The 19638-nt window shown below is 36.9% G+C and overlaps 1 protein-coding gene across 12 annotated transcripts in view; it reads right to left on the bottom strand.

The window, feature by feature from the left end:
• Positions 1–19638, bottom strand: part of CDC42BPA (CDC42 binding protein kinase alpha) — a 181254-nt gene that overhangs the window by 125132 nt on the left and 36484 nt on the right. The window contains exon 1 of one of the 12 annotated variants that reach the window (XM_015620826.1): positions 7977–7981. The exons of the other annotated variants lie outside the window; for them this stretch is intronic. The gene's annotated coding sequence lies outside the window, so the exon portion shown is untranslated. Of the gene's footprint in view, positions 1–7976; positions 7982–19638 lie in introns of those variants that run through there. 12 annotated transcript variants of the gene reach the window in all.

The following is a 19638-nucleotide window of genomic DNA, read 5'->3' as shown; positions in this document are numbered from 1 at the left end:
GAGCCTTTTAACTTGAAAAACAACTGATTGAAAACAAACATGTAGTTCTCAACTTCAGCATTTTCTGACCATTATATGCCTGGCTAGAGTACAAGGCAAAATATCTTGCTAACAAGCAACAGCATAGCTGTTTAAACCACAAAGTTCTTCTTCACTTTATATTGCAATGAAAGGCCTGTCATTCTTTAATTATTACATTCTGAAATCTTCCAGGGTTCCCATAGGGACTCTGGAAAAATAAACATCACTATAACTACTTCAGTAAAATAAAGACGACAAAAATAGGTTTGGAGTAGGACAAAAATAGGTTTGGAGTAGGTTAAATGATTTATAGTATCAGCATTAGTGGAAAAGTTTGTAAAACCTCTCTCCTCTGTAACTTTTTTATCACCTCTAGCAGAGATGTCAATGTAGAGCCAAACAGCTTTTGGAAGATAGAGACACAGGAGGAGAAAAAAAATAAAGAAAGAAAAACGAAAAAAAAAAAAAGGAAAGGAAAAGGGAAAAAAAAGAAAGAATTGCCCTAGGAATGTGCTCCAAATAGCTTGTTCCAAAAAAGGTCTATTTGCTTTATCATCAATGTTGTTTGTCTACTGTGCAAACATCTGCTGCTCTTGTGGCAACAGCAATGTTAAGTATAGAAAACTTGGCGTGGCCTGGGGTCTTGGAAGGCCTCTCTTCAGACAGAGCTCCAGCCATGGAGCTTTCCAGACTAGGAGGTTAACAGGCAGACCTTTTGCAACCAGTTTGGCAGTGTCCTACATGCCTTATGGAGAGAGCAAACCGTCCGGCCAGGGAATGCTCTTCAAAATAGTGTGCTCCAAGGGGTCCCTGAAAAGGAGATTTGCAGGAACATAGCCCTCATTTACATCCCCATCTCCCTAAACATCATCAGTACTAAGTTAACACAAAACAACACCCTCTTTTTCTGCAGGAGCTGTGGTTTCCTTCATGGTTGATATGAGAGTGACACACTTTCTTTGAGGATTTTTGAGAGCAAGAGGCAGTATTTCCTTTGGTGCTTCATTCAGCCTACAGAAATACACAGGGGCATAGCTGATTTTTTCCACACACACACATCCCTTTTCAAAGTTGCTAGCCATGTGTGATACGGATTAGGGAGCAGCAGTTTGCTATGCCGAAGAGAACTCTTCCTCCTCCAAATGAGGTTAAGTGTGGGCAGCCTGACCACTGCCTCTGCCTGCTGGTTTTCAACTCAGTAAGACCTGGAAGTTCATTATATAAAACTTTCCAGTATGTTCTCTATGGCCACATACATACACAATGTCATGTACAACGTTCACGGAGACGGCTCCTCTGAAAAATATTCTGTTATCAATCTCCAGGGAGGAGATGGAGAGATAAGGCTTGACCTATAAAATCTGTTCTGTGGAAATACTTGGCCAACTCCACCTGGCCAGTACTTCCGATCTCACCATGCCTGGGAAAACTGTGCCACCACCCTCCTGGCAAGATTCCTCGCACTTATTCAATCAATTACGCATGGCAAGGAAAAACAATCTCCCAATTCGCCCTCAGGGTGACCAATGTACTGATGAAGCTAAGCTGAGTTCCCAAACAAGGTGAACCTGCCGTGACTATTCTTTCAATTGATTTAAGTGTCTGTGGGTCTTTTCCCTGGCCTTCATTCCATTTATGCTTATAATGCCTACAAAAAATAAAATTCAAATAAAATTCAGTAAAATTCAAATCCTCAATAAAAGGAGAATACTACAAGTGTTAGAAATTTAGATTTTTTTCCGGTTCAAATTTAACCAGAACTCCATCAAAAGTAACATGTTAAACACATAGAAAAAACACTCAGGAGGAGTCTAGTTGCCAAGCCAGGCATGCAGAGGAACATATGTTCTACCCCCTGGCCCTGGAAAGGCAGGATTTCATTACAATTACAACAACCATCCAGCAGAAGAGAGGCAAAACAATGGGATCTGCAGTAGTGACATTGAGCTTCAACAGTCTGTTTATCATATTTACAGTGGGGAAGCAGTTATTAGCATTACTTACAGCCTATTTAATTCTAAGGGGTGATCTTGGAGATACAAGTCCACTGAAGTCCTTCTGAAGAGCTGACACAGTTGACAGTGACACAGTTGCCAGCCCAATGCAGTTTAGTGTTAGATTATACCAAATTACATCAAAATAGTAAAACAGCTGTATTGGATGCTTTATTAGTAAAGTTAGTCTCATGCTTGCTTTGCTGTCTTTCCAGCTCTAAGTTTCTGTCTGCAGAGCCTGGGCAGGGCTAGCCCTGGAATTCAGATTTTCCCAGGCTAACCTGCTGGCAGGTTCCTGCTTCTCCCTCACCTCCCAATGCCCCTTTCCTTCCCCAGCACAGCACTGAAGGGAACCAGGGGTGCTGCAGGCATGGGTTGAAATTGAACCCAAGTGAGATGAAGATCATGTTGATTGTTAAATAAAGTGCAGCAGATCTGGAGCAGAAATTGGGAATGTGTCCCCACAACTGATTTAGATAGAAAACAAAACATAACAGGACAGTGTTAAGGAATTCCTCTCTGTGTCTTGATGATGCTGTATTTGCTTTTGGATAAACAAGCTGGCTAACTCTGCTAAGACTGAAGACTGTACCTTTGACTGACAGGTTGCAATAAGATAACCATATCTTACTTCCCAAATTACAAAACATACTTCCTTAGTGATCCAGGCATTCTTCAGCAAACCTAGCCTTCTGCCCACTGCACTGTTCAATGTAAAATGACATGTCAAGCCAGAAGTGCAGAAATTAAGGACTGTATCCACCAGAATTGTCAACAATGGTGAAAGTTCATTCTGAAGGAAATAGATTGGGAAAGAAAACATGGGAAACTAGTCACTTGTCATTTCAAGACAAAACCCCTTTTGCTCCGCTAGCTAGAAGTATTTATTAAAATACATACAGAGCTTCCCCATGCAAAGGAGAAAAAAACCACATAATCTAAGAGAATGTCATTAAACTGAATTCCAGAAGGCTCTCGAATTCTTCCTACTTCAGTCTTTGGGGGAAAAAAATCCCAAAATTCAACCACCCCAACAAAAAATCCCACCACAAACCCAGAGCAGAATAATATATTGACATCTCTGTTTTTGAAAAGAGTTCTGCGGTTTTGAAATTTCAGCTAAATTCCTGAAAGGAACTTAACAAGTGTTTCTACTTTACAGGCTTGATCCAAACCTAAAGTATTTATTTTCCACTGGCTTCTATCAGCTGTGAGTATGAAACATGCAAATAGCATTTCTGAGTTAAGACAGACCATAACTGAAGCTTTCAAAAAACTCCAGAAAGGAGGTGTGAGAGAAAACCACTCCCAAAATAAACAATATTTCTTGAAACAAAGGGGAAGTAATTGACAATCAGCAAGGCAGAGCTGCTTAAAGCATAATTTGAGAGGAGATGGAAAAGAAATCTCTCCTCCACCCACCTAAGGTTGGCAGAACAGCCAAGAAAGCTTTGTTGCAGTTTCTGCCAACTCTCCAGAGGAAATCAGGGTGAAACACTGTAGTCAACAGAGATAGCAGCTGAACCACAGAACATTAGTCAAGACAATGTAAAAAATAAAAGCCACAAATACCCTTCTCAGTTTTAACAGTTGGGATTCAGTTTTCACTCCTTCAGAACATTTTTAACATGTTTTCCCTGATGAACAGTTAAGTGCCAGCATCTCTAAGTACAAGTTAAGAATTTGGCATTTTCCAGGAATGAGAAGCATGCCCACAAATTCCTGTACTATGGTATAGACAGACACAATATTCTGGATCCTACCATGTTTGCATCAAGGTCAAACAGAGACCATCCAGACATCTTTGGCTGCAGCTACCACAAAATATTCTTCAACGGGAACTTTAAAATCAGGGAGAAAAATAAAATACCTTTTGCAAACATACCAGAGCAGTTCTGGTTTTTCCTTCCCCAGACTAAGATGAAAAATAATCCCTGTGTTCAAGAAACACCCACTGCAGATCTGGACAACACTTCCATACCACATCAAGATATAGCCATTATTTTATTACATTACCATTCTTTCTCGTCCCAAGAATTTCAGTAAACCACCCCGTGTTAAAATACTATTATACAAGCAGCAAAGTGAAATATTGAACTTTACTTCATCCTGCTGTGCATTGGAATTCTACAGCAAGACTTAAACTTATTGTGCTACAAGACTCCTGTTCCACCTATTAAGGAGGGTGGAAATGCCCTGGGATCAAATCAAGAACAGCCAGGAAGAAAGCACTGTGATGTTTAAAAACCCTAAAAGGCTAAAACAAGAGGGAAGAAAGTGGCCTTACACTTTATAAAGCAGAACACTGCCTTGACTCCATCCCTCATGCTGCTGTCCCAGAGCTGGAAACAAGTCAATTAAAATCACACTTCCGACAGTCAAGCTTAAATTCACATTCCCCAATGTCTGGCAAATAATTCAGTATGCTGAGTTTGTATGTAATAATACCATACTCAGTATGGTATTTGACTGCCAAAAAATGCTGGACATTTCAGCTGTAAATTAAATCAATAATAAGACCTGTCTTTTGAATTACTAAATGATCTGAAAAACCAAAATAAAACAGGCATCAAAAATGAATACTTTAAGAAGAATTCTTAGTTCTTCAAAGCATTACTTTTTATTATGTAAAGCAGGTATAAGACCTTATAGTCTGACTAGACTCCGGAAAAAGAGCTGTTTGTGGAACATTGTGTGTTGATGAATATCAGAGAAAAAAATCAAACATTGTGCAATAAGCAGAGCATACAGCCACACTTCAGTGAGGGAGGGGGAGTAAAAGAAAATAAAAGGGGAGGAAGAATGTGTAGAGTAACAGCTCTTTACTCTGAAGACAAGCTACTGTTATAACCACAACTAAGACCTGAAATATGTACTCTCTCAAAGCAGTGTGGAGGTATCAGTAATTTCATTGTTTCCTTTATTCTGCATTTATGTTTTTGCACCCCTCATGAAAGAACTGTTCAATATGTCTTTGATTTATAATTCAAATAATTCTCTCAATTAAAATATAGAAATGAACCCTCTAGAAATTCTGGTGTATACTGTACTAACATAGAAACGTTTTACCAGAAGAAAGCCAGGAACTTTAGTCCACTGAATCCCCTGCTCAGCTTCCCAGGTATTTCACAGCACTGCAGATATCTCCATTTCTGATGCTACAGAAAGAAGTATTTTAAGGGATACTGCATTACACTCCCTTCTTTTACCTCCCTTTCACCTCAGAATTTTAATTAAAAGAAAATAGTTATATAAAGCAAATATACTGAGGTCAGACATTTGATTTATTTTTCCTGATACTGAGAGTCTCATTACATCTCACATGAACAACAAGCATTACAAATTTTTGCTTCTCAGGAGAAAAAAAAGGCTGTAAAAGCTCTGTAAAACTTAAAGCACTTTTAATCATTTTTAATTAGTTAAATGATATGCTCTAATCCTTGTGAGAAGGTGAGTGAGCAGACTCTCCACAAACTTTCCTTCTCTAAAATGACTCATTTGTGTAGCCATATATTCTCAGCCAACACTTACACCTAGGACTTGTCAAAATGACTACCTGTCAAGTCTCACACAGCACACAAATCATTTGAGTCCTGTCACTCACTCCTCCACTACAGTGCTTTTCCTCTCAAATTCCCTGCAGACACTTCCCACTGAGCTGCAAGAGCCTCAGAAGAAGGACAGTAATGCAGACAAACCCAAAACAGCAGGTAAATTCCTCTTCAGGATGTCTCTGGCAGGTGCCCATTGTATGAACATGAACATGTACCAACATACCTTGTTTCCTCTTTAAGAGCATGGCATAAACCTGCCCATAAAGCACTTCAGCTACTGCAGGTTTCACTGACACTTGTTTGTATTTGCATTGCAACACAGCTCAAAAGCCCCAAGCAGAGCCAGAGAACTTGTACAAATGCATATAATTACACTCCTATTTCGGCCCTTATAGACAATATTATATGAAGTCCTGAATTAATGACATTAGACAGCATTTCAAATATTAAAATAAAGTTAAAATTCAGAGAAGCAAAACCAACTTCAATTTAATGTATGTCAAATGGAAATATTAAAAATTATATTGAGCAGGAACTTGGTGTTGTGAGAAGGAATTTTGGCTAGATTGAAGTAAGATTCATCTCCACAACTGCTTTTTAATGAAATTCCCAGAGTTCCTAGTCACAAAAGAAGAAGAAACAGCTTCCCTGTCTCCACAGAAATTGTTCCACCTGGACAGTTTAAGCTCCTCTTCCACTCATACCTTTTAAATGCTGCCACACTGTACTATTTGTACTGTAAGGACTGCATACTACTCATTTGCTTGCTCCTTGTATTTCAAGCTGGGTAATCCAATTGAACAGGTACATTATTGTCTGGTTCTTTTGCACTGACACAAGGATTAAACTACTGTAACTCAAAATAAAGTCATGTTTCAAGAACTGGTCTTAGTTTTGTGACATTTCAGGGAGTTATGATACCAACAGCAGCCCTTTATTAAAGAAACCACAGTCTTTCAAAGTCTCCAAAGATCCTAGAACTTCAGCACTGTTCCAGAGTTACCTTAAAATTAATGCACTTAAAATAAAAAATAAAAAAAGTAATTTGAAAGTTCAGTACCATTAAGATGTAAATTGCCTGTAATAAACTTGATTTGGCCCACTTGAGAATAAAGACCACATCATAAAGCTAAAGTACCTAGCTGTGCACCAGATCCGGCACTCTATTTCTCAACTACAATCATCTTCACTTTCTTCCTGATTGAGTGATCACTGTAAAATAATGCTGATTAAGATATTTTTATTTTGACCGCACTTCACCTCATGGCAATTTTAATAATTTTCTCTTCAATGCAGCTGAATAACTAAAACCTGTTGCTATTGCAAACCATTCCCATTAACATAAGCCAAACTTTCAAGAGAATATTCATTTTGAAGAAGACAAATACATTTCCCAACACCTGTAAGCAACCTACAATAAACATTTTCTGTAAGCAGGAAGTTCGTACATAAACCACATTTTTTCTGGGAGCACACATGCAGGTGTCAAGACATTCTCTTTTGCTTTGATCCACATCTTGTTTGTATCACCAAGGTTGCAGTAAAGAATTATTCTGGAACCCAGAGGATGGATTTAATTATTTATGAAACCAAAGAGAAACTTGCACTTATTGTTTAGTAAGTATCTTGGTTCTGTTTTTTTTGCATCCTTAATGCTTATGTTACCTATGCATAAAATGTTTCCAAACCACTCTTTCAGGGCATACTGTTTCAAACTGTCCCTTTAGAATTCCTGAAGAATAAAGTGAAGAGATTCACTAATGGCATACCTGAACTGACTTTTGGACTACTGAGCACCTCGCTTATTTCAGTATTCCTGTCAATGACAAATCAGAAATAAGAGACCTCAAACCTATGAACTCCTACATGCACATATTTGCAATTATCTCTGAATAATTGTTTGGTTTTATTTATCAACTTTAGATCAAAAGAGGAGGCCACAAGTGAAATTAACAATGTTTCTGTAAAAGATTTATTGGTTCAGTTTCAAACTATAAACTTACCAAAAATAACAATTACGCTCAATACAAACTGTTATTCATCTTCAAGTTCTAGACATATTTTCAAAATTTTGTAAGCTTTTTCTCCTAAATACAGACAGGAAAGATGGTCTTATACGAATCTGATATACTGGAGAATAAGTGTTTTGCAAGTTGTGATCCTAAACACATAAAATATCCACTGAGTTCTGAAAATTCTTTGAATGCTTTTACCCAAGTTTTATCTCAAAAGTCTTGTTTACTAGAAACTTAAAAGGAAAAGTCATGGCAAGACATAGCACACACAAACAAGTCTGAGATAAGTAATGGGATAATACATTTTCAGAAGAGTGCAGAACATAAATTCTTTAATTTCTAAAATATAGCAGCAGTTTTAAGGAGTCATTTAGTTACCTCAATAAATCAACCCCACTTCAGAAGAAGGTAACATTCAAAAATTTTAGTTAGTGCTTATAATTTTTAAAAATTATCAATCTGGATACTTCATAAAAACACTCAAATGGAAATTGCACTCTAATAAAAATAGATTCATGGGAATGAGATATCTTGCAAATATAAATCATAATTAAGTCATAAGCAAAACAAATGCTAGAAATTCATCACTCTTTGGAAATTAGTTTATAGAAGGTTTGGTCTATGAAAAACGTACTTGCAGGGATATTAATTCATAGCTCACATTTTTACAAATTTCTTGTTCCACAGACCACAAAGGAGCAAGTTAAGAAGAAACTTACAGTAAAATGTAAGCAAACAAATGTATATTTCTGTTATGGATAACTTATGTTCCACACAATATGACAAAAACCATTTTGTCAATTATTTCATCATCTTTCCTTGCTCAGCAAGAGCCCTCAGTTCAAATACCCGGTCATGACACCTCTTCTTCTAGAATTGAGCAACATATTAAAGTAGTGACAGCTTAACAACAGTGGGAAAGATGGTCAAAACTTTCTCCAAATTTAATACTCTTCTGTATGAAAACAGCACTTTTAAACCATTTTTGGCAATTGGGTCTAGTCCCAGGTCAAAGCTCGATTACTTGCATTATAACCCAGTGCACTCCCTGCCTATTAAAAAACACAAGAAGTGCAACATTTCCCCTTCCACAGTCTGAACACTGGGTTTTTTTCTGATCTCAAATCCTTAGAAAAGTGTGGCAACTCCTGCCCTCATTAATACCTACTTTTAGATTGTTAGTCTGTGTTTATTCAGAATTTACCACAAAACATTCCTATTAGTTTTAGCTTGTTTTCACAACATTGCTCATCACAAAAAAATAAAAAAAAAAATTAAAAAGTTAAGTTTTTTGTTTTGAAATTCTCTAATGATGTCTTAGTAAATAAAACTGATTTCTGAAACTAATGTCAAACATTAGTGGAAAATGAGCATTCAAATGCAATACATGCAAGAATTCCAAATGCATTTCCCCCAACAGCTCTGCCTGAACTCATACACAATTGATGCCTTTTCTTTCCTATCCATACACTGCCAACTTTCTACTCTATATTAATATTTCCTTCCACCCAAATTTTTCTCTCTATCATAAAAATGTAATATGCAACTGATTGTTTGAACATTCTCAGTTTATCTAAAAGTGCATTCAAAAACCATCTGTACAGTAAAAAACACACACCTGGAAAACCCGAATTCAGTCCGGATATGGTAACTACTGTAAACGACTTTAACAATATTCATTCAGAGGAAATGGGCTGCTTATCTAGCTGCTGAAATGGAAAGGACTCTTTCATACAATAAGGTATTTTGGGATTATTTTATTGTTATTTTTCAAATAACGATGGCATATAAATTAAAAATTTTATATCCAGCAACAAATGGAAGGCTGGTGTTTACAATAGCCATTGTGTACACAGCCCATAAAAGGCAAACAAACCAGAAGGGCAGAATGCAGTCCTTACCAAGGCCTGTAACAGAGGTGGTATTCAGGAACATTTGGGTTTCATCCTCTAGACTCACAACTGCTCTTAGAGATATGTGGGTTTATAATTAAACAAGTAATTTTTACTAAGCATCATCACCACCAACAAAATCTGTTAAACATAAATATATATGACTTGCTGTCAGGAAGGTGACACAGATTGGAAAGAAGCATCACTGCTGCACATGTGTCTGCATCCAGGTGTCCTCATACCTTCTACCCTTCACCTGACTTGAATCAGATGTGACCCAGTGGAAGATGTTTCAAAGACAATTCACTTTTTGCACATTCTGCAAAGGTAGGTGGGTGGCAGGAGACACTCCTAAACCCACACAGCCTACACTAGCACTCCCCCCTTTACTCTCTAATCCCAAGGGAGCACCCTGGGAACCAGCCACAGGGGTGGGAGAAGACATGTGCCCACACAGGGTGCTGGAATTGTGACAAAATCTTTAACTCAGGGACTCCAGTCAAGCACAAAGCACCATTAACAAAAAATCACATTTTTTTACTCACTTCTGCTCACAGAATTACTTCTGAAGGTTTGTTCTTTTCCTGTTTTCTGGGGTTTTTTTAAGGAAGAGTCTGTGCCCAGACTCTTTGTAGAACCAGCAGATACAACTTCATGAATACTAAGTATTCCCTTTGCATCATTTAGCTAACAAATAAATATACAAATATTTTGCATAAAGTTTGGGCAATTTAGGTTGCCCAAGGGTCACAACTTTTCTGATTTACTATTTCTTCTGACATACACATATAGAAAAGATGATTCACAGGAAAGTGAGATCTCACTCTGTAACACTGAGAAATCTTTTTCTAGAAACCTGACATCCACAGAGTATTTCTGGAAATAGGAAAATAATTTAATACACATTAATTTTAGAAATAACTGCAGTGGGTTTTCAACATGTCTTGGGCCCAAATCCTCAGAAGAATGCAAACATTTACCTTCTATTGAAATCAGCTGGATACCTGTGACTGCATAACTGTGAACTTCCATGCAAACTGCCAACTTCAGACACAACAGAATTACAGAGTTGTAAAATTTACTTGTGTACACAAAGGCTCATTACAAAAGAAAGGAAAAGAAAGGACACTTCAGAGAATAAGAATCGAGTATTCCCTTGTACACTAGAAAGATGTCCAAGTCCATAAAAAGGGAGTTACGAATATACACAACACCCTCAACCTCCTCACTTCTCTTTTGGTTGGTATTTCATTTCAATTTTTAATTTACACAGAGGAATACACAAAATTATGATGACAGGGAGAATCTTAATATGATATATCGTAAGAAATGTTCAATCTATTAATTTTATTGCTTTTAATTGATTGTTTCCTGATATAATAAAACAGGTATTTACATACATATAACTACTAAGGTCTCACCTTCAAAAGATAACATAATTTGAACTTTATACATAAAAAGATTACATATTAGACTGAGTTTAGTTGTGTATGTTAACAGTTACTATTTCCTCATGTCATGGTTCTGTAAAGTTACCTGGAGCTAAGTTTAAAATTAAATTACTTTCCTATAGTTTCTGAGTATTTCCAAGTACATCTCTCATGCCCATCCATCAAACATCAACTTACCCACCTAACTTACAATGAAGTTGTCGAGGAACTTCAATATCTAAACTGATCCACAATCAAGCTTTCTCAGATGACTTCCAAAAGCCTTGCACAAGTTCTTTCTACTGGAGTCAGGTACTTCATGTTCTAGTCATTATGAGTTTTCCTCAGCTGGGATTTTTTGTCCCCTCCCTGTGATTTCTTCATCAGTCATGGTACAGTGCTTCACCTCTAAGTGTTAATCCACAGAGGACCAATATTCACCACAGAGATAAATCTTACTGCTTGCTCCCTTATAAATTTCAAATAATGAACCTCCCAGTACTATTCCAAATGTCAACAGAATCTCTGGCTCAAGACAACAGCTAATTTAAATCTACTTCTGTGTGAGAAAGAATGGAAAATGCTTTTGTTTTAACCCAATACTAGCACTTTGATTCATGCTCAAAGATGGCAGCATCAATATAATCACAGTAAGTATAAAACCTGCAGAGATTATCTTTTTCATCTGTACTGTGTTAAAGTAGTTCTTTACCAACCTCAAGATAAATGGATGTCTTTTCCTTAAAATTCTTCTGGATCTCAAGAAGAATCCAGCTTGAGCTGGAGAAACTGTGACTGTCAGTAACTGGGGCTGCTAGTCATTGAAACAGACAACACTTCCTTTAGCTTCTCCTCACTCATACCAACTGGCAGTACAACTTGCCCAGGCTCCATCTGTTAAGATAAGAGCTACTCATGCTGCAGTGTTTTCCCCAGTTACAATTATTTAAGTACATTTGAGAACAAATGTGAATTCAATATTTGAGAAAGTTACTGGACTGACAAGTACTTGCTGACTGAAATAAGGACAGAGCAGGTTTCCCACAAGGCACTGACCACCATGTCTGATCTGAGAAACATTCCTACAAATAAAGGCATTTCAGTTTTTTAGGCTCAACCAAATCACACATATCTCTGCTGATGCTAGTAAAAATATTAAATAAACAAGAAAATGCATTAGATACACTTCAGTCAGCAAGGCCTAATAAAACTTATTCCCTCATAAGGGCTTGAAGAAGTAAAGAAAGTAATTTCTGACTCATTACATATTCTAGTCAAGAACACAGAGAATGAACACAGCTCCAGAAGATGTAAAGTGAACCAGGAAAAAAAAAAAAAAGACATTTCTTTTTTGTAAAATCTGAACTCCACATCCAAATCCACCTCCTGAATATATCTGCCTCGCTGCCTGAAAGCACAGTGGCTGAATTAAAGCCTGACAGATGAGTGCCACTGCAGGATGTCAACAGGTTACTGAAATTAGCAGTCTAATCACCAGGGGACTAAAAAATGTACGCTCTCCAGCTGAAAGTCAACCTATTAACTTCAAACCATGTACAGTCAAAAATAGTGGGTGGGCTGAAATTTCCTTACAGTGACATGAAAACAAACAGGCTCCTGCACTAAAAAGGAAGGAACACTGACAAGGAAATGGTGATATAGGTAAGTGAAGGAGTTACAATCAAGCCTGCTCCTCCATCTATCCCCTTTCCATGACTGTACATAAGTAATAGGGAACAGTCTGTGTTAACTGAGCTATCAAAAATCTTATTTTCATACATACATAGATATATACACATATATATACATACACACACATATAGAGATGGATGGATGGATGGATGGATGAGTGTGTGCACCCACACATACATACATATATATAAATAAATTCCATACAAATATGTATATTCCGCTAAATGGAAACTTCCACAGGAAGGACATGCCTATAGTCCTTACCTCCAAGCAAATCTCAACAAAAAGGATCACAAAGGGAGTTAAAAAATATTCAAATTTAGATGCTCTCTTAAGTGGCACCATCTGTTTTCTATGGGAGATGAAGGGAATAGCTTGAAACCACCATGATATTTGTTGGGAGGGACAGCACAGCAGAGCATAAGCAATCCAGGAGGAAGCCAGAATGAGCTGATAATAACTTCCTTCTCCAAGTGATAAAGGAGCCAAGAAGTGCTATTAATGGTGTTGTGGCTCAACCCCAGCAAGCAGCCAAGACCTTTTTCTCATCAAGAAGGAGGGGTTGGTGGGGAATGTGAAATTCAAGGGCACCCTTGGCTGCAGGGATCATGAAATAGTGGTGCTCGAGAGCCCTTAAACAGTATATAGATATTTTCTTAATACGAAAAAAACTCTAAAATGCCTTCTTCTGAAATGTTCCATTCTCTCCTAGAAGCACCTAAAATTCCTATGAATATATACAATTACGTAGCCAGATGAAGGTATTTATACATAAGTTACAGAATCCACTGCTAGGAAAGTAATAAGGAAATAAAAAAACCCACAACAAAACAACAGATGTCTCAGCAAACCTAAGGATGAGGGCAGTAGTCAAGGAAGTCCTTTTTTAAGGCCCCAGCTGAACCCAAGCACAAAGAAGGGAATTTTGAAGCACTCTAAATAGACTTCACCCCCTCAGCCTGTACTGTGGTCTGTGGAGTGAAGGAAGTGTAAGTTTACCCCAGTCATATCCAAATTCTTGTGGCCCAGCCTCTGCAGATAGGAGAGCATCATCAGAAGAAATCAAAGAAAACCAACACTGAACCAATGTATTTCAACACCTGGCCCCAAACCCAGCAGACAATAGCAGCCCTCATGTGCTGACAAAACAAGAAAAAATTCTTCTGTGCCCATGTTACAAAGGCTTGATCTCTTCAGCTGATGCCATCCCTGTGTTTCTACACCAGGTGGGAAGTATGCCTCACCTGCTGCAGAGCTACAGCAGAGATGAACAGAAAGAAAAATAGCAGATTTTAGGATCTGGCAGGTTTCTTTAAATATAGGTTTAGCTGGAAGTTGGAAATGTTACTAGAAAGTAACAAAGACAACAGGATCACAACTAACAATCAAGATCCCGAGTTATCAACCAAATTCTGAAGGAAGCAGGAAATGGAGGTACAACAAGGCATCTTCTCTTGTAATGAAACATGATGTATTTTTTCTGGACACCACAACTACAGTCCAATGTCACCACAAATGACTTGTATCTGTTCTTAGAGGACCTGAAGTGCTGCAAGAGCCTGTGGTGGTTGGAAAACACAGCATCAGTGGAGAACCTAAGAAGATATGGTGAAAGTGGACACAAAAGAGCATCATAATGCCACTGTGCTGACAGGCTCAAACAAAACTACATTGTATTAGATGTATACAATGTTTATGGGGAAATCCAAAGCTGAGGCCCTTGTGCTATGTCCACCTTTTAGAAGAATGTAAGGCAAATAACGCAGACTACTTCCTTTGGGCTGTAAAACAATGGACATTGCCAAGTTTGAATGTCTGTACAACTGCAAACAAGTTTACTGTATCTGAAAGAAAGAATTCCAGTATCTACTTAGTATTATCTTTTTTAGATTAAAAACGAGTCTGTAAGTTATATATTTTCTTGAAAGATTATGAACTATTTCTGAAAATATGACTGGTTTAAATACCAAAGATTACAAATTTAAAGAAAATGTAAAATGTCCAGACATCACATACAAGAATTTCCTAATTAATAGCAGTAAGTTTTATTTCATTCAAAAAACTGATGAGTACATTAGAAAATACTAACTAGTAAATTAACCTAAACAAACTTAGTGTACAAAAAGAAAATAACCCTCCCTGTGATGGCTAGCATCTATGAAGCTGTGTACATAAAAGCCATCAAAGGAAAAAGCACCACCTTCCCTGTGCCTGAAGTCTGATATACTGAATATACTTAAAGAAAAAGTACATCATGGAAGGAATACTATGAACACATCCTTATGCAGTTTCTTCTCAGAGACAGAAAAATGTCTTCTGGGTTTGTTTTTTGGGGGCTCTTTTGTTGCTTTTTTGTTGGGGTTTTTTTGTTTGTTTTGTTTGTTTTTTGTTTTAATTTATTTTAAGGAACTAAATTCTAACTTCCCTCTTTGAAACACTGTGGCCATTGAAGCTTTGATAAAGTGCAAAAGAGATTTAAGGAAGCACTCATGACTGATGTCACCGGGTTGCCTTCGAGGGCATTTCCACATACAATCTGCATGATCTGCCATTTTTCCCACTACCTAAAGCCAGGTAGAGAGAAGGACCCATTACCATGACTTACTGGAGTTATGCAAGTTTTTATGGTGATTTGTTTCCCAATTCTTTCCTTATCTAATATAGGTAGTAGATTAAAATCTCCCCTGAATCCTGCTTCTGTGCCTCCAGGAAAAGGAAGTCATGCTTTGTTCCCCATCCCACAAGTCCTGAAGTACATGTGACAGAAAACAAGTTTTTGCCCCATGAATAGTAATTTCTCTCACTGATCCAAGAAACAAACATTTTGTACTTACTCAAAACTTCAATCAGCCATTTATCAACTTGCCCATGGGGAAAAGAATTACTTCCTGACCAATTTTATTTGAGAAATACTTCAAATGCTATATATACACAGGCACACAAATTTTTTGTCAAGATAACAGGCCTGAATTTTTCAGAAGCTGAGAGCAGAGTGACAGCCAACATTCAGTTCTCACCTGATATTCTCAACAGAACCCCATGCACATAGTTAAGCACAGCCTGTACACAAATTTTGAACTGTCATTTCAAGATCACATTTTGACTTATGAAAATAGCATATTGGAATATGTGGATGGTTAAAAACTTTCAAGTAAATAGATAACAGAGCAATTTTAATTGAAAAAGTCCAGATGTTTTGAATTTTTAAATGACTTCATGACACCAAACAGCAAACCTATGTTGTAAGTGAAATCTTACATATTTCTGCCTCATTTGGGGGAGATTTTAGCATGCATATGTGTGTTGAGTAACAATGTAATTATAATATTTTCCTGAAATCAAGAGTATATTCACCCAACTGAATTATCCATTGGTACAAAATCACAAGATAAAAAAATACAAAAAAAAAAACCCAGATACAATAAATGGGAAGAAAAAAAAATTTTCTGTTGCAAAAAAATGATCCATCTCTGACAAGATTCATGAGGTCCTGCTGAGTTCATTATGTAAAAAACACGATTTCTTCTTAAATTTCTCATGTAACAGGTACAGCAGTATAAATATGTACTTTCATCCATGATATAAGAACATTTTACTCTATTTTTCAAAGTTAAATAGTTAAAGACACCATAGAAACAAGCCAGCTGTTATTTAATCAATAATAATAGGGGATTGTTATTGACATGATTGATCTTATTTCCTCCGAGAGGAAATGGGAAAGCCATCTAAAAGAAGATTGAGTTTCTTAATTTGCTTGCCATCTTCTTCCCTTTTAGGCAGTGGCTTCTGCTACTTTCTCCTTTTCAAAGTCACCTTATTTGCTATTTAAAAGTGCAAAAGGACCTGACAGCAAACATAACTAGGCTGGATAGCAACCAAGGTGGCAAATCTGTGACTGCCCTGCCCTCCTGCCCTCCAGCCCCATACCAGGCTGCTACTGCTATTTATATCATGTGCACACACAGTAAACACAGCTTTCAAATTCTGTTATGTTTAAAAAGGTGATAACCATTTCCTTGCTTCCAGCTCAACTTCTAAAATAGTAGTATCTTCTTTACAACACAAATAATTAAAAATAGCTACTTGTCACATCCCCACTTACTCCAATGATATGTGTTTAAAAAGCCACTAGTCTAAAATCAGTCTGAAATATATACTGTTTTATGTCTCTCTAAGCATATTACCAAACATTCAGGATAGTCAATCCATCAATTAGAATTTTATTTACTTAAATCTTGATTAATTTTTTAATCTGTAACTTATTGCAGAGATCGTACAAGACAGAATCAAAAGAAATAATCAACTATCAATTTAACCATTAAAGATATAAAAGAGAATTAGATATTAATTTATTTTTATTATATGTTGTCATAAAGAGACATAATATGCAAAGTTATGTACAAATATAAATAAAGTGCTAACACTCCTGTTAGTACATTAGAGCAATATAAATGCTTTTAGTACTGGTTATAAATAAAAGTTACCAAAAATGAAGATGAAACGCTCTCTTTTCAATTGCCTTTTTTTAATTAACCTCCTCTAATTGCAAACAAATATATAGCTAAGATACCCAAATTCACATTCTGTAGACCTTTTTACCTCAAATTCTCCCAGGTTGCCTTTCCCCAGCTACAACCTTGACACTATGGAGCTCCTCTGCTACAAAGGATGAAATAAAGCAAGTGTCACCTCCAATGTAAAATACTCTGAAAAAAATTGCCTTCACAGCAGTAGCTTCCCTTTTCTCTCTGAAAGTTTCAAACCAAACTTGACAACAGTGAGATTGCCCCTAAAAGAACACTCAGACATAATCTAAACCATCTTTTCCTAGTACTGCCTGCAAGCAACACTCCAGAACTTGGGTCCATTAAAAAAGGAAAGAAAACCTCCACCAAGGAGTACCATTCTTCTATGGTAATGTGAAAAACTGTAGCTTTTTCTGTCTACTAAATTCTGCTGTTCTGTCATAGGAAAAACTTAAATATAATACAAATAATATACTTTTCTTGATCTGGAGGCAGAAAAAGAACATCAGAATTGTCACTCTTAAATAAAGATGGCAGAATTTCATATCTCTTCAGAAGAAGCTCATACCCATTTTGTTTTTTAACTTCCTTTTATAGAATTAGCTGCCATCAAGTGAAATTTTATTTGGAAAAAATGTTGCATACTCTACACTTCTCTAGAATAAACTCGTTTGGCCTAAGGAAAGTTAATGACAACAAATTCACACTTCATAACAGTGGCAATACCCACACAAAATAATCACTAGTGAGCATATTAAGTATTACATGAGACAACAATTGAAAAACACTCTTTAGTTAATAAGCTATTTTGTATCTGAGACAGCTTACAAATCATACCTGCAGGAACACAATTACTTATGGGAGAGTTGTTCAGAACTCTACACATTCAAATAACCAAAAGAGAACACATCACTGATACACATGGAGATACCATCAGATTTGGTAAATAAAAAAAGTTACTATTTAATGAAAAGCATCAAAATCAGCTGGCTATTAAGATAGTGCTTTATTGATGAGCCAGAACATCTATTTTTGCCCCACCTAAATTTGGAGGATATCTGCCATGAAATCACTACAGCAGTGTACAAACCAGAGCCCTCTGTACTTGGATTTCTGATCTACAGCATCAGACCAGCCCTAGCCATGAAGGCACACAATCACATAAGAAAAGCCAAGAGCTGCTAGAAATTCAGTCTGATAGTCTACATTCAGCTGTCTGTATATACCAGGTACTCAAGTCAGCATATAAATAAAAGAGAATTTTGCTTTCTAAGTCTGTTGTGTCTAAACTCAGGGTCTGTGTACACTGCACACAGTGATGCAGTGATACTCACAGAAATGCAGCAGCAGAAGCCACCACAGCACAGAGCTTATAATAACATTCCCCCCACCAACATCAGTGAAGATGCTCTGCTAGGATGGATCTGGAAGCACAGGATCCTCTGCTTGATATTGCAGCACACTATTTTCTCCTGACACTCAGGTTGGATTGGGCACTAAGCAACCTGATCTGGTCCAGGGTAGATTCCATGCTCTGGGCTTTGGAATAAGGTGATCTTTAAGGTCCCTTATAACCCAAACTATTCTAAGATTCTATGGTCTATTCCATATTTGTAGCCTTTTTTCAAAAATAGGCAGGTCCTTCATAAATCTCTGTACACTTCGCACTTTTACTAAATGTACGGTTGACTGCTGTGCAAATATAGCTTCATTTTATCCCACTCCTACCCTCACAATATTTTCATTTGACAAGCATATTAGATTGATTTGAATAAACTATTTTAAACACCCATTTGTTAAAATAGCCTGATTCAGTCAGGAGAAATAGCTATTTACTGTTGTCAACAACAGGTCAACCTGAGGCAAATAAAAAGTTTAATTAAACAGTTAATGTTTGCAATGTAAACTGCAAAAAAATTGATTTAGTGTTCTCCCTAAAAACAACAATTTGACCTTCCTATAGTGATCAGAAGTACATGTTCAGAACTGAGCAAGATTTAAAAGAAATATTTAAAAGCTCCTGTTATACCTGAAGACTGCAGAAAACATTTTAAATACAGATATATCAAGGACTTAAACTGCTCAAAAAGTTGCTTTAACTACTTGTTTCCTGGGGTTTCTTAATTATAATCTGAATGACCCCACTTCCAATAGGATGTTATTCCATGGTTATTGTGAGGACTTCTCAGCTTCCTTCCTGCACTCTACAAGATCTCATGATTAAAGTTGGGTGGTTGACCTGGAAAATTCTGCCTCATGTGATAAGACATTAAATTTCAAAAAAGACACAATAGCTAAGCACACAAGCCTTCTTTCAAAAAAACACAAAGAACACAGAACTCTTTTTGAATAGGCTTTATTGCTGTATTAATAGTTGAAATGCAGAGCAGTCGAGGGAGCAAAGCTCTCTTTTCCTCATTTGAACTCACTCAACTGGCACAGGATTTCTTTCCCACTCTCCCAATCCCTTGGGTCCCTACAAATCAAGACCAAAACAGGACCCAGCTGTCTCAG

The sequence above is a fragment of the Parus major genome, chromosome 3 (assembly GCF_001522545.3).
Source record: "Parus major isolate Abel chromosome 3, Parus_major1.1, whole genome shotgun sequence".
Classification (NCBI taxonomy): domain Eukaryota; kingdom Metazoa; phylum Chordata; class Aves; order Passeriformes; family Paridae; genus Parus; species Parus major.
Note: the sequence above shows the minus strand (reverse complement) of the source record. Positions and strands in the feature narration are given on the sequence as shown.